This window comes from Pelobates fuscus, chromosome 2 (genome assembly GCF_036172605.1).
Source record: "Pelobates fuscus isolate aPelFus1 chromosome 2, aPelFus1.pri, whole genome shotgun sequence".
Taxonomy (NCBI): Eukaryota; Metazoa; Chordata; class Amphibia; order Anura; family Pelobatidae; genus Pelobates; species Pelobates fuscus.
The window spans coordinates 96,724,375-96,736,683 of NC_086318.1; the positions used below are offsets into that span (position 1 = coordinate 96,724,375).

At 42.7% G+C, this 12,309-nt stretch overlaps 1 long non-coding RNA gene across 1 annotated transcript in view; it reads right to left on the reverse strand.

Annotated features, from left to right (window-relative positions):
* Window positions 1-1,554: 1,554 nt before the first annotated feature.
* LOC134585563 (uncharacterized) overlaps window positions 1,555-12,309 on the reverse strand; it is a 70,295-nt gene continuing 59,540 nt past the window's right edge. Inside the window, exons 2-3 of the long non-coding RNA XR_010086528.1 lie at window positions 2,797-2,932; window positions 1,555-2,109 (exon numbers count right to left, since the gene is read on the reverse strand). This is a non-coding gene — a long non-coding RNA (uncharacterized LOC134585563). The remainder of the gene's footprint in view (window positions 2,110-2,796; window positions 2,933-12,309) is intronic.

Genomic DNA, 12,309 nt, shown 5'->3' on the forward strand with positions numbered 1-12,309 from the left:
AATCTAGACACAACTTTGCACTTTAAAAACATCAACTCTAGAGATGAAAGATGTGGGGGACTAGTGCTTGAAGCCAAGGGAATGTCAAGAAACACCAACAAATGAAACAATCACAGTGCTCCTCTCAATGTTTTTGGACACAATAGAAAGTCCTAAGACTGTATTATAAAGTCCTAAGACTGTATAATCAAAAGATATGGACACATTCAAAATGGGAACAAAGTAAACTCTATATACTGTTCCAAAGGCAAATTTAAATCGAAGATTAGGCATTAGGTTATCAAACATTTATTCGTAGACCATATGAGGAGAAAGTAGAATAACAAATAATAAACTGAGCACTAGCTATAATGCATGGTTTTCAAAACATGCCTACTAATCAGATGCAACAATGTCAAGGTACATACACCTTACTAAAAACCTGACACCTCAATGTTTGACAAAAAAAAGTGATCAGAAATCTTCCCTCAAGATGATATATCTACAATGCAAAATGTAGCTGTGCAAATCTTCTAATTTGACACCTTATGTGAGATCAGAATGACAAATAATGGCTGCAGTATATTTATTTTCCTTTACATTCAGTACCAAGCTAAAATTCTTCAACGCAGACAGGAATACCAAAGGACAGTTCCTCTCTGATTCCACTAACTCTAATTCACTTAAAATAAAAGAATCTGTAAGCAAGGCCCCAAGAGATGGATCCATATGGATATATTTCTCAGCATTCGTTTCTTTTCAAATAGTTTATTGATGATAAAAATTGGATAAAGAACACAAGAAGAGGATGGACCTAGGAGTCCACACCTCATCGCAATGTAAAATAAGTTGAATTTTTCAATCAATGTCAAGATGAATTTGTTAAGGAAACCTGTAATCACTTTGTATTATTATTTACAATAAAATATTACATGCAATATAGCCTTGTTATTTTGTATTGAATGCACATAAGTTAATAACTTTTTGGCTCAACCCTTACTTTATAGGGGTACCTGTTTATAGCCCTCTGTGGTCACAAGTACAGTTTATCTTCCAAGAACAGTATTATTTGAAAATTTAAAACCAACTTCATTTTCAGAAACTCGCCACTTGCATTTTGTGTCAGGGTTTGTGAGCGCATCTTATCTCTGCTACAATCAAATTAGGTAGGAACACTAATGTTTAAATATAGGAAGGGAATAAGTCCTATCCATGTGGCTCAATAATTAGATTGTAGTGAATTTTCACATAAACAATCATAAAACAAAAAAAAGTGGAGCACATCTTTCATAGATATGAAACTCATATTTTATAGAGCAGTGCCAATTAAGCCTTAAAGATGAGCAAGGGCAAGTTAGAAGATGCACTGAAAATACTTAATTTGCTATTTACTCATATGCATGCATTACAAAATAATATGCATAGATGCTACAGCACACGTAATATCCTGTTTAGAATAATAATGGGATATTATGAGCATTTTCTAGTCTCCTCGCTGGAGAGAAGAGGAAGGGAACATTCCGTGTCTAATCCTTTATATCCTACCTAAGCTACACAAAAAAGCACAGCGTCAACAGAAAGATATTGGTAGCATATGGGAGAAAAATATAGACCACTTTAGGCTGATGAGAGTTATAAGTTTATCATCCGTTTGTCTTAATTGTTCTCATCTCAAGCCTGTGCTGATAGCTCAATTTTTCTCATTGTGTGATGTGGATGGATGGTTGGTTGGTTAGTTGGTTGGATGGGTGGGTGGATGGATATATACATCTATCTGTGTACGAACTGCAAAGGGGATGCAAACAGAGCACCTAATGAAACAATAAGAGATCTAGAATTGGCTAAGAGGCATTTCCAGAACATCAAGTGGATTTGCTGCAAAATAGAGACAGTCACAAGTGATGTGGTTTGGAGTTTTGGTTTTCTTTAGCATTTTTCATACAATATCATTACAATCAAATACAGTAGAATAACAGACAGACAAGACACAAAATCTTAAATATGGTTATTGTAAATTAGCAGGCAGCTGGAATCACATTTGCCTTCCATTTTCTCTTGAGAACTCTTGGAACACGATGCTTGAGCTCGATACATCACATTGTGAAGACGGCAATGAAGCACTCCTTCATCCTGATGGAAAAATGTTATTATATCTTATTATTAGTTCATCCAAGATATAATCACATTTACATTTTAGTTACATCACATTTACATTTTAGGTACATCTGAGAATGTTAAAGAGTATGGAGTGTTATGGTTAATCTATAGTTTCCTCTTTAATGTAAACAAATTTATATGATGCAAATATGCAATAAAAATGTGCACTTGTTATAAAAAGCTTTATGTTAATGAAAATTAATTGAATTAAATGTATTTTAATGAACAGTGCAGCTGGCTTTGCCACTGGGGCCGTATTTCTCCAATCAGCTATGAGTTCCACACACTTTAAGATTACTCTCTGAAATAGTGTAAAAATGACATGCTGCCAGAGCAGATCAATTAATCAGTTAATCAATCAATCACATGCAGGAACTGATTTGATGAATTAATTATTGTCATGTATATTCTAAGCATGTGAATTCATTCCACATACTGTCAAGTAGTTACATCCATGTACCTCCAACAGCATGGCAAAAAAATACCAAAGCATCTGTATGCTTCAGTTCTGTACATTTCTGTCAAACAGGATGTACTTGGTTGTTGTTTTTTCATAATAAACAAATAAGTGGTCACTACTACTACCTTGCTGATCTTTAAAATTTAGAAGTAGCCACACTGTGTTGACAAAAATAGTGTTAAAGTGTCAATATTACTTACGGGGGCTTCACATTTTTTTCCAAAGACTGCACAAGTAAACTTCAGATTATGTGGAGGTAACAGACGGGGAGCAGTCACTTTCTTCATCTCCAGGTGACTTCATCTGTCTTTAGCTGTTGTCACTACAAAACAGGGTCTGCGGAGGATAGATATCTCTATAGGTAATCTTGCACATGTTCCTGAGGCATTTTTATGATACCTGTACCCATCAATCAACTAAACTTTTTATCAGGATTATGATAATCCTGATGAAGGTTTGGTTGTGAAACTGAAACGTTGATTTTTAATTTTTGTAATATGTAAATACAAGCTACGTTTTAACTTTCTACAATTTTAGAAAGTCACTGGAGTGCTGTCATGGAACTTATGATGGCTTTATATTATTGTGGACAAGCTTTGGAATACAACTGACTCTGGAATGCAGGTTTTTATGGATTTTTTTTATATATAGATATATGCAGAAAACCATTACCAAATACTGCATACACACAATGCTGTTAAAAAGAGCTTTCCTATCCTTATGAAAAGTTGAAAAAGTACAGTACAATTCCCAGATTTTACTAGTAACATGACGTAAAGTCATGATTTTATTAAAGACACGGAGGCGAGTATTATGCATAACTCTTTCTTTATTTCCTCAGCAGCAAAGATAGAGGAATATAAATATTGTCAAAAATGAAAGAAAAACTGTATAGGCATAACGGGTAGCCAATCACATGGTAGAGGAAGTGGCTATATAAGTCCTGTGTCTCCCACAATCCCCCTCTTTCTTGCGAAAACCGAAGACCAGGTAAGAAGAAACGATGTCCTACTTGATCAGCACAGGAAACAGGAACAATGCGACAACATCAAGCTAAAAAAGACAGAGAAATATGGTAATTTCCAGACTCAAAACTGTAGACTTACCAAACAGCATCATAAGGAGTCACAAACAAGAAAACCGGATTCTGAAATACAAAGGATAAATAATTAGTGAACATAAAAGACGTATCAAACCATCCAATCATATAAATAAACATACATAATCAATACCTAATCAATACATAATCAATACATAATCAATACATACCTATTGAACAGGAAAAAATCCGTAGAGTCTCAAGCATCTCGTATCCCCATTCCACACCGGGAGGGCGGGAGGGAATAATACTCGCCTCCGTGTCTTTAATAAAATCATGACTTTACGTCATGTTACTAGTAAAATCTGGGAATTTTATTAAAGACACGGAGGCTCATATTATGCAAGTTCAAAGCTGTGCAACTATTTGAGATGCGATGTGTTCAATAGGTCTGAAATAGAAATCTCTAAAAGTCGATTCTCTGGACCAATCCGCCGCCCGCATGATATCCTCCAGACGACATCCGACCGAGGAGGCTTTAGAAGCCATCGCTCCCCGTACAGAATGGGGCGTAAACACAGAGGTGTCTATACCCGCAGAGGATAATAGTTCCCGTATCCAACGTGCCAGGGTAGGTGTAGAAACCGGTCGATAAGGCGACTTGAAAGATATGAACAAATCGTGTAGATCAGCAGAGCGAAGGGAACTCGTGACATCCAGATAAACTCTGAGGCAATCCACCGGGCAGAGCGCCGGACAGCCAGGAAACCTGGGATACGAAAAGGACTTGGATGCAGATTTAGTCCTCCTGGATATATCAAAAGTAACACCTTCTGGGGTGAATGCAATGGCGTCCCAATCCATGGCCCTGACGTCAGAGACCCTCTTGCAAGAGATCAAACAGAGTAACATCACCAACTTGGATGACAGGCGTTTCAAAGACAGCTCCTGATTAGGGTACCATGAGGAGAGGAACTGCAACATCATGTTAACGTCCCAAAAGGCAGAGAAGCGAGGCCGAGGAGGACGAGCAAGGCGGATACCCTTGAGAAGACGACATACAAAAGGATGCCTGCCGACAGGGGAACCATCCAAACCCCTGTGTCCGGCCGAGATAGCCGAGCGGGAGAGGTTAATCGTGCGGTACGCCTCGCCTGAGTCAAACAGGGACGTGAGGAACTCTAGGATCAGAGGCAAAGGGGCAGATACGGGATCCACTGCCCGTTCCAAGCACCAACCAGACCACGATCTCCATGAAGCCCGATAGGCAGTTCGAGTGCCTGGGGCCCAAGCGTTATCGAGGAGTAGGAGAGTTGTCTGCGGAACGCCTGGGACAATCCAAGGTCCCCTGAAAGGAACCATGCCATCAGTGGTAGCTGGCGTTGTAATACTAGTTCGTGTGGGTTCCCATCCGGGTCCAGAAGGAGGTCCTGGAAGATTGGAATCAACCGAGGATAATCGATCGACAACTCCATCAAGCGGGGAAACCATGGTCGAGATCTCCAAAGCGGGGTGATTAGCGCTACACAACAGTCGTGGCGAACCAGTTTCGAGATCGTGCGCGCTATCATGTTGAATGGAGGGAATGCGTATAGCAGGCCCCGCGGCCAGTCTTGAAGGAAGGCATCGGTCGCCACCGCTGCCGGATCTGGCCTCCAGCTGAAGAACTTCGGTAGCTGAGTGTTCAGACGAGATGCGAACAGATCCATCTGGAACTTTCCCCACAACATGTCCAGGCTTCGGAACACCGAAGTGTGTAGACGCCAATCTCCAGAGTCTCTTAAGTGTCTGGAATTCCAATCCGCTCCCGCATTGTCTAGTCCCGGGATGTGTTCCGCTGTCACCGAGACGTTGTTGAAGAGGCAGTATTGCCAGAAGTCTTTCGCCAGAATTGCCAACATCTTGGACTTCGTACCCCCCAGGTGGTTTATGTAGCGGACCGCTGATACGTTGTCCATCTTGAGGAGAACGCAGCAATTCGCCCGTCCTGGGGTAAGGCTGCGGATCGCGAAAGCTCCAGCCAGGAGCTCCAGGCAGTTGATGTGCAACGATTTCTCCACGTCGGACCATCTGCCTCCTGTGGAAACGTCGCCACAACGAGCACCCCAGCCGTGTAAGCTGGCATCTGATTCGATCACCACGTCCGGGATGGAGCCGAAGATGGCTCTCCCATTCCACGCCTCCATGTGTGCTAACCACCACACCAACTCGTCTCTGGACTCTGCGTCCAAGCGTATCCGAGACTCGTAGGAGTGACCTGACCGAAGGTGTGACCCTTTGAGTCGCTGGAGGGCCCGGTAGTGTAGTGGGCCCGGGAAGATCGTCTGAATAGAGGCCGCGAGAAGGCCAATTACTCTCGCCAGCTGTCTGATGGACAAGTCTGCGACGCGCAGAGCTCTTCGAATCTCCTTCTGAATGGCTTTCACTTTGGAACCTGGTAGGAACAGGAACTGTTGGACGGAGTCCACTCTGAACCCCAGGAACTCTATGGACTGGGCGGGATCTAGGACCGATTTGTCCCAGTTGATCAGGAAACCCAATTTCTGTAGCTGGGTGGTAGTCCATTCCAGGTGTAGAAGGAGATCCTCCTTCGATTGGGACAAAATCAGAATGTCGTCCAGGTAAACAATGAGGCGAACCCCTCGGGTACGGAGGAACGCCACCACAGGCTTCAGAAGCTTGGTGAAGCACCAGGGGGCCGAAGAGAGACCGAAAGGCAGGCAGGTGAAACGCCAACGCCGCCCGTGCCATGTGAAATGGAGATAATCTCTGAATTCTAGAGCAATGGGGACCGTGAAGTAAGCGTCCTTCAGGTCTAGTTTGGCAAGCCAGTCCGACTGGCGCAGAAGGTCCCTGAGGCAGTGTATACCTTCCATCTGGAAGTGTTGGTAACGCAGGAAGGCGTTGAGAGGACGAAGATTTATTACAGGGCGAACTCCGCCTCCTTTCTTGGGCACTAGGAACAGATTGCTCGTAAAGCCCTTGGCGGCGAACGGCAGTTCCTCTATAGCGCCCTTGGAGAGCATCTCTCCGACCTCCGCGGAGATCATCTCGTCTTGTTCCCGTGGAAGGGACAGTTCTCTGGGGGAATAAAACTGGACAGGCACTGAAACAAAATCTAGGCGATACCCCTTTACACACTGCAGAACCCAAGCATCCGAGGTGAGCTCCGCCCACTCTCGGTAAAATAAGGCCAGTCTCCCTGCTACCTGAACGGGAGGGAAAGAAAGGGTACTCACCGTAAGGACGTCTGCTGGTGGCGCCGCTGCGGGGGTATCTGGAGCCCCAAGCCCGACCTCTGGCTGGGAAGAAAGGAGGGGTTCTTTGGTCCTGAAATCCCTGGGAGGGAAAGAAGGAACCTCTGGTAGCGCGAAATGCGCCTCGGAAACCCCGGCCGGGTGGACGGTTCCTGCTACGCCCGGCCCCTCCAAAAACCTTAGGCGCGAACACACGTTTCATGCTCGCCTGCGCCTTGTCAATCGCCGTGAAGGTCTTGACATACGACCCCATGTCTTTAACGAAGGAGGTACCAAACAGCAAACCCTCTTCAGTCGGGTCAGGCTCCGCCACAGTCATAGTGGCCAGTTTAGGGTCGATTTTTAATAATATCGCCTTACGTCTCTCCGCAGATATCGCCGTATTGGCGTTCCCCAGCAAGCATATGGCCCGTTGGACCCAACCAACGGCCACGTCCACGTCCAAAACTGAATCCCCAGTTTTAGCAGTATCTAGAAGCTCATAGAGCTTCGAGAGGGGCCCCAGTGTGTCCAGGATCTTGTCCTGGCATCCCTTCAGGGAATTGTCAAGGCCCTTTTTGGGCTTCCAGCCCGACTTACCCAGGAACTGGGCAATCTGTGGGTCAATATCTGGTGTTTTACCCGCAGCGCCCGGGAGAGAAGGGCGAGGGCATTCGGCCCGTAGCTTATTGCGGCCTTCTTTGGAAAGGGGTGTGCGGATACGTTTGGCCACATACTGGGCAATATGATCCGGGGGAACCCATTCAGCGGACCGGGGGTGACGTAGGTCGTCTGGGTCGAACAGGGGGTTACCCTGAGGATCAAGAATAGTGTTGTCAACCCCGGAGGGGCCTAAGACTGGACCCCGGGTCTTGGCGGAGGACTCTGATGGGTTAACGCCCGTAAGGGGCAAATCCTTGCCAGACACATCATCATCACCAAAGGAGTCATACTCCATATAGTCGGATTCCTCCTCCACACTCCGGTCGGTATCCGACCCATCATCAAGGGCTCTAGCCCGTTTCCATAATCTAGCCTTTTTAGCCCGGCCAGGGGCTCTTTTGCGCGTGGGGTGCGCGCCATCTGTGACCGCCTCAAGCGTGTCAGTCATGGCAGGTAGAACCTGCATCGAGGAGTGGGAGCCGACGTGTTTGGACTTGGCCTTCGCCTTACGGGCTCCAGGCACAGTCTGAGCAGGGGAGGGGGACCCCACGCCCGTAGGGGCGGGGGAGGCCAGAGTAGGCAAAACCAGGGAGTGCATTGATTGGGAAAAGGAAGTAGTAACAGCTCCCATGCCCGAGGCAATAGCCTTCTGAATGGAGGAGGCCATAGTGGCTTCCAGCATGGCCTGAAATTCTTGGGAGGCCATAGCGCCCTCAGCGCTGTCTGAGTGGAAGTCCCCAGGGGGACCGCAGGCCCATCCTCCCTATCCTGCATGCTGCAAAGTTGCAGTGGGCAATTAAAGACTGCTAAATGACACTAAGGTGGATGAAGAAGAGCAAAGGGTTGAGTAACCCACAGAAAACGAAACACACAGACCGTCTAGCGTTCCCAGGGGACCCGGCAAAGCAAAGGTGACCGCACGGCAGCACAGGGGAAGGATCGAGGTCCGCCCAAGATGGCCGCCGCACGTGAGGGAAGGCGCACGCGACTGGGCACCCGGCGGGGGAAGGGGCTCGTGCACCCGATCCGCCGAGCCCGCCCGCGAGCGGGGAGGGATGCGTGCGCAGCCGCGGCCGACAACAGAGCGGTTGCGGCAAAAACACAGAGCCGGGAGTCGTGCGGGAGCACGAGGGGGATAGAAAAAGGCAGGTTACAGAAATCCCCGGGTAGGGGGGAAAAGCACCAAGGGGGTCCCAGGGGGAACGCTAGTGGTAACAGGTAACTAAACAACCATAAATAGTATACAATGAAATATCATACAAATAAACGATCATCAAATTTGAGTCAGAGAGAAACAAAAAGTACTTATCTGTCTGAGGAAGCAGCAAAGAAAGAGGGGGATTGTGGGAGACACAGGACTTATATAGCCACTTCCTCTACCATGTGATTGGCTACCCGTTATGCCTATACAGTTTTTCTTTCATTTTTGACAATATTTATATTCCTCTATCTTTGCTGCTGAGGAAATAAAGAAAGAGTTATGCATAATATGAGCCTCCGTGTCTTTAATAAAATTGTCCATGCTTGTCACTTGGGCGTAGTCAGATCACATTAGAGATACACTAGAATCTAGCTATAATTTGTTACATTTCGATTAGTCACTAGGTATAAAATAAATTAACCCATCTGACACAAGGTGAATATCTGGACACAATAAATTCCATAAATACACAACCAACTGCCATCACCACTAAATTACCCTATTGGGTATTATGACATCCTGATTATTAATAAAAAAAATAATTATTAGCTTGTAATTGTGGGTGTGTTTTAGGGTTTAAATGCCCACCATTTTGCCACAATTATTAATTATTATGACAACTATCCAATCATCCTATTGCACAGACCACAGATATATATATATATATATATATATATATATATATATATATATATATATATACATATATATATATATATATATATATATATATATATATATATATATATATTTGTGTTCGGGCAATATTGATTATGATATGAAGTAAGATTGTTGTTAGCAAACCTGTGATAGGAAAAAGTCGGTTGAGGTGTGCCGAAACCGACGTATGCTGTAGGCCAGTAAATAAAGTAGGCCTACACTAGAAGAGTATGGTGAATAAAGGGAGTGGAGGGTGGGGCAGCAGGTCATCAGACCAATCATTGTAGGGTAGGGAAGGGTCCCTTTTAAAGGTCCATAAGCCCCTCCCACAACTTCAGGCCAGCCTTCCAATTTGTGTTCGGGGCAACATTAATTATAATATGAAGTAAGATTGTTGTTAGCAAACCTGTGAGGAGGTAGGAATCAAAAACCTTCACCGGCACCATATATTATTCCTGGGAGAGTATGGAATGTGGACGGGTTGACCCAGTTGACTCATTTTGGTTACGGGTAGAGTCAGTATGCAATGATCTTGATGTTTTTGTAAGTTCTCTACCTCCTGGAGCTGTTTGTTTTATCCCTATGTACTTCACCATATATTGTCCTTTTTATTTGTAGATTTATACTATATCAGATTGTGGACACACAGGTTGTATTGTTCCTATCTGGGTGTACTCCATAACCCCCTGCCCCATTATATACTTCCCCATTCCAGGGGCGTATATAATAATTTTTTGTCTTAATAAAGAAGAGGTTGGGGGAAAAAAAACAGCATATTAATGCTAAATATCCCTTTTCCTGTTTCCTATTCATTTCCCTTACCCCTCTATATTCTTTTTCTTTTATTCTATGGGGTTTTTATATGTGTCCCAATTTCCATACATTTTCTCCTTTTAATAAATCTTCTTTTTGATCCTTCTAACCCTTTTGTCTCAGAACTCATCTTTTTGAAAAATATTTAACCAATACCTCCATAACTCTTAATCTTTTTTGTTCCAATTTATTTGGTGAGACATTCTTTTCTCCATTTCTAATTGTATAATTGTTTGATTCTTAATTTATTGCCAAGTTGGAATGGCTAGGGATTTCCAATTTCTTGCAATTAAAAGTTTTACAGCAGTTAAAATATGTAATATTTTTTTTTCCTGATTATTTTGTTTCGGAAAATGTAAATGTAATAACGCTTGAACATGTGTTAAATTCCAATAAAATCCAATGTTTTTAATTAATCTCTGAGAGATATTAAACCACGCTGTCTGAATCATTGTACATGACCACCATACATGCATATAATCAGCATATTGATCCCCACATCTCCAGCAATTATGTAGAGCTTTTGGGTATATTCTATTAATACTTTTGGGACTCTATACCAACGATTTACCAATTTATACTGTGTTTTATTAAGGTTCAGACAGTGTATCAATCTATAACATAGATTTAATGCTTTATTCCATTCTTCCTCATTAATTTGGATCTGTAAATCCTCCTCCCATCTTATTAAAGCAGTAATTAGGACATATTTTTTACATATTTTAATGATTTCAAGACATTTTGTTATTAAATGTTTATAATCATTTTGTTTAAACATTTTATTAAAAATTTCGACTATTTGAAAATTATCATAAAAGAGACATTATATTCACCCAGACCACTTTAGCTCAATTAAGTGGTCTGGGTGCCAGGCCCCCCTTGTTTAAACCCTTCAGATGTAAACATAGCAGTTTCAGAGAAACTGCTATGTTTACATTGCAGGGTTAATCCAGCCTCTAGTGGCTGTCTTCCTGACAGCCGCTAGAGGCGCTTCTGCAACGCTGGATGCGAAACTGCTATGTTTACATTGCAGGGTTAATCCAGCCTCTAGTGACTGTCTTCCTGACAGCCAGAGGCGCTTCTGCAACACTGGATGCGAAAATCGCATTCAGCGTGCAGAACGTCCATAGGATGGCACACTGCATGTGCTAATAAAGCTGCGTCTGCATATTCTTGAATAATTGGTATTCCCAGTCCTCCTATTTTTTTTTTTTTTTTAGCAAAACTTAAACTTAAATTTGGGGAGCATATATTCCTTCACAGAGTTTATTTTCCCCCACCAGAAAATTTCTAACATTCTCCATTCTTTAAATGATCTATTCATATAGTAAAGTTATTTCCATCCATTCACTAAGTTTAGTTGATATCTTGATACCCAAATATGTAAATTGATTGTTTTCCCATTTAAAATGAAATGTATCTTTCAGATAATTTATTTGAGTTCTAGACATATTTAAGGGGATCGCTATTGATTTTTTCTTTTCATTTAATTTATAGTTTGATAATAAAGAATATTCTTTTATACAATACATAATTCCATCTATTGATTTACAAGGATCTTCAACAGTCAATAGGATGTCATCGGCATATAATCTAATTATCTGTATATTAATTTTATTAAATCCTTGAATTTTAGGATAAGTTTTAATTTTCCTGGCTAAAGGTTCTAATGTGAGGACATACAACAAGGGTGATAAAGGACACCCCTGTCGTGTTCCATTCATTAAGTAAAACCATGGTGATACGATACCAGATCCTATCACTCGACCTCTCGGTTTAGTGTATAATGCCATTATTGCTGTAAATATTCTTCCCCTTAATCCATATGCCTTCAACAATTCCGCCATCTATCCCTAACCGACCCTGTCATACTAGATCTTCTACAACAGTTTGGGAATGTCTCATACTACCGTTTGAACCAGGACAAGCCCTTCCCATCAACCTACCTTTAGACCTGATTAACTCCCTACAATCCAGCTATTCCTTTGATTGGAGATCATCCTTTCTTGCATACTTAGGGGTAAAATTGCACCCACCATGCCTGCCATATTTAAACTAATCTATAATCCTCTACTAGCTTTATGCAAAACTGAAACTAACA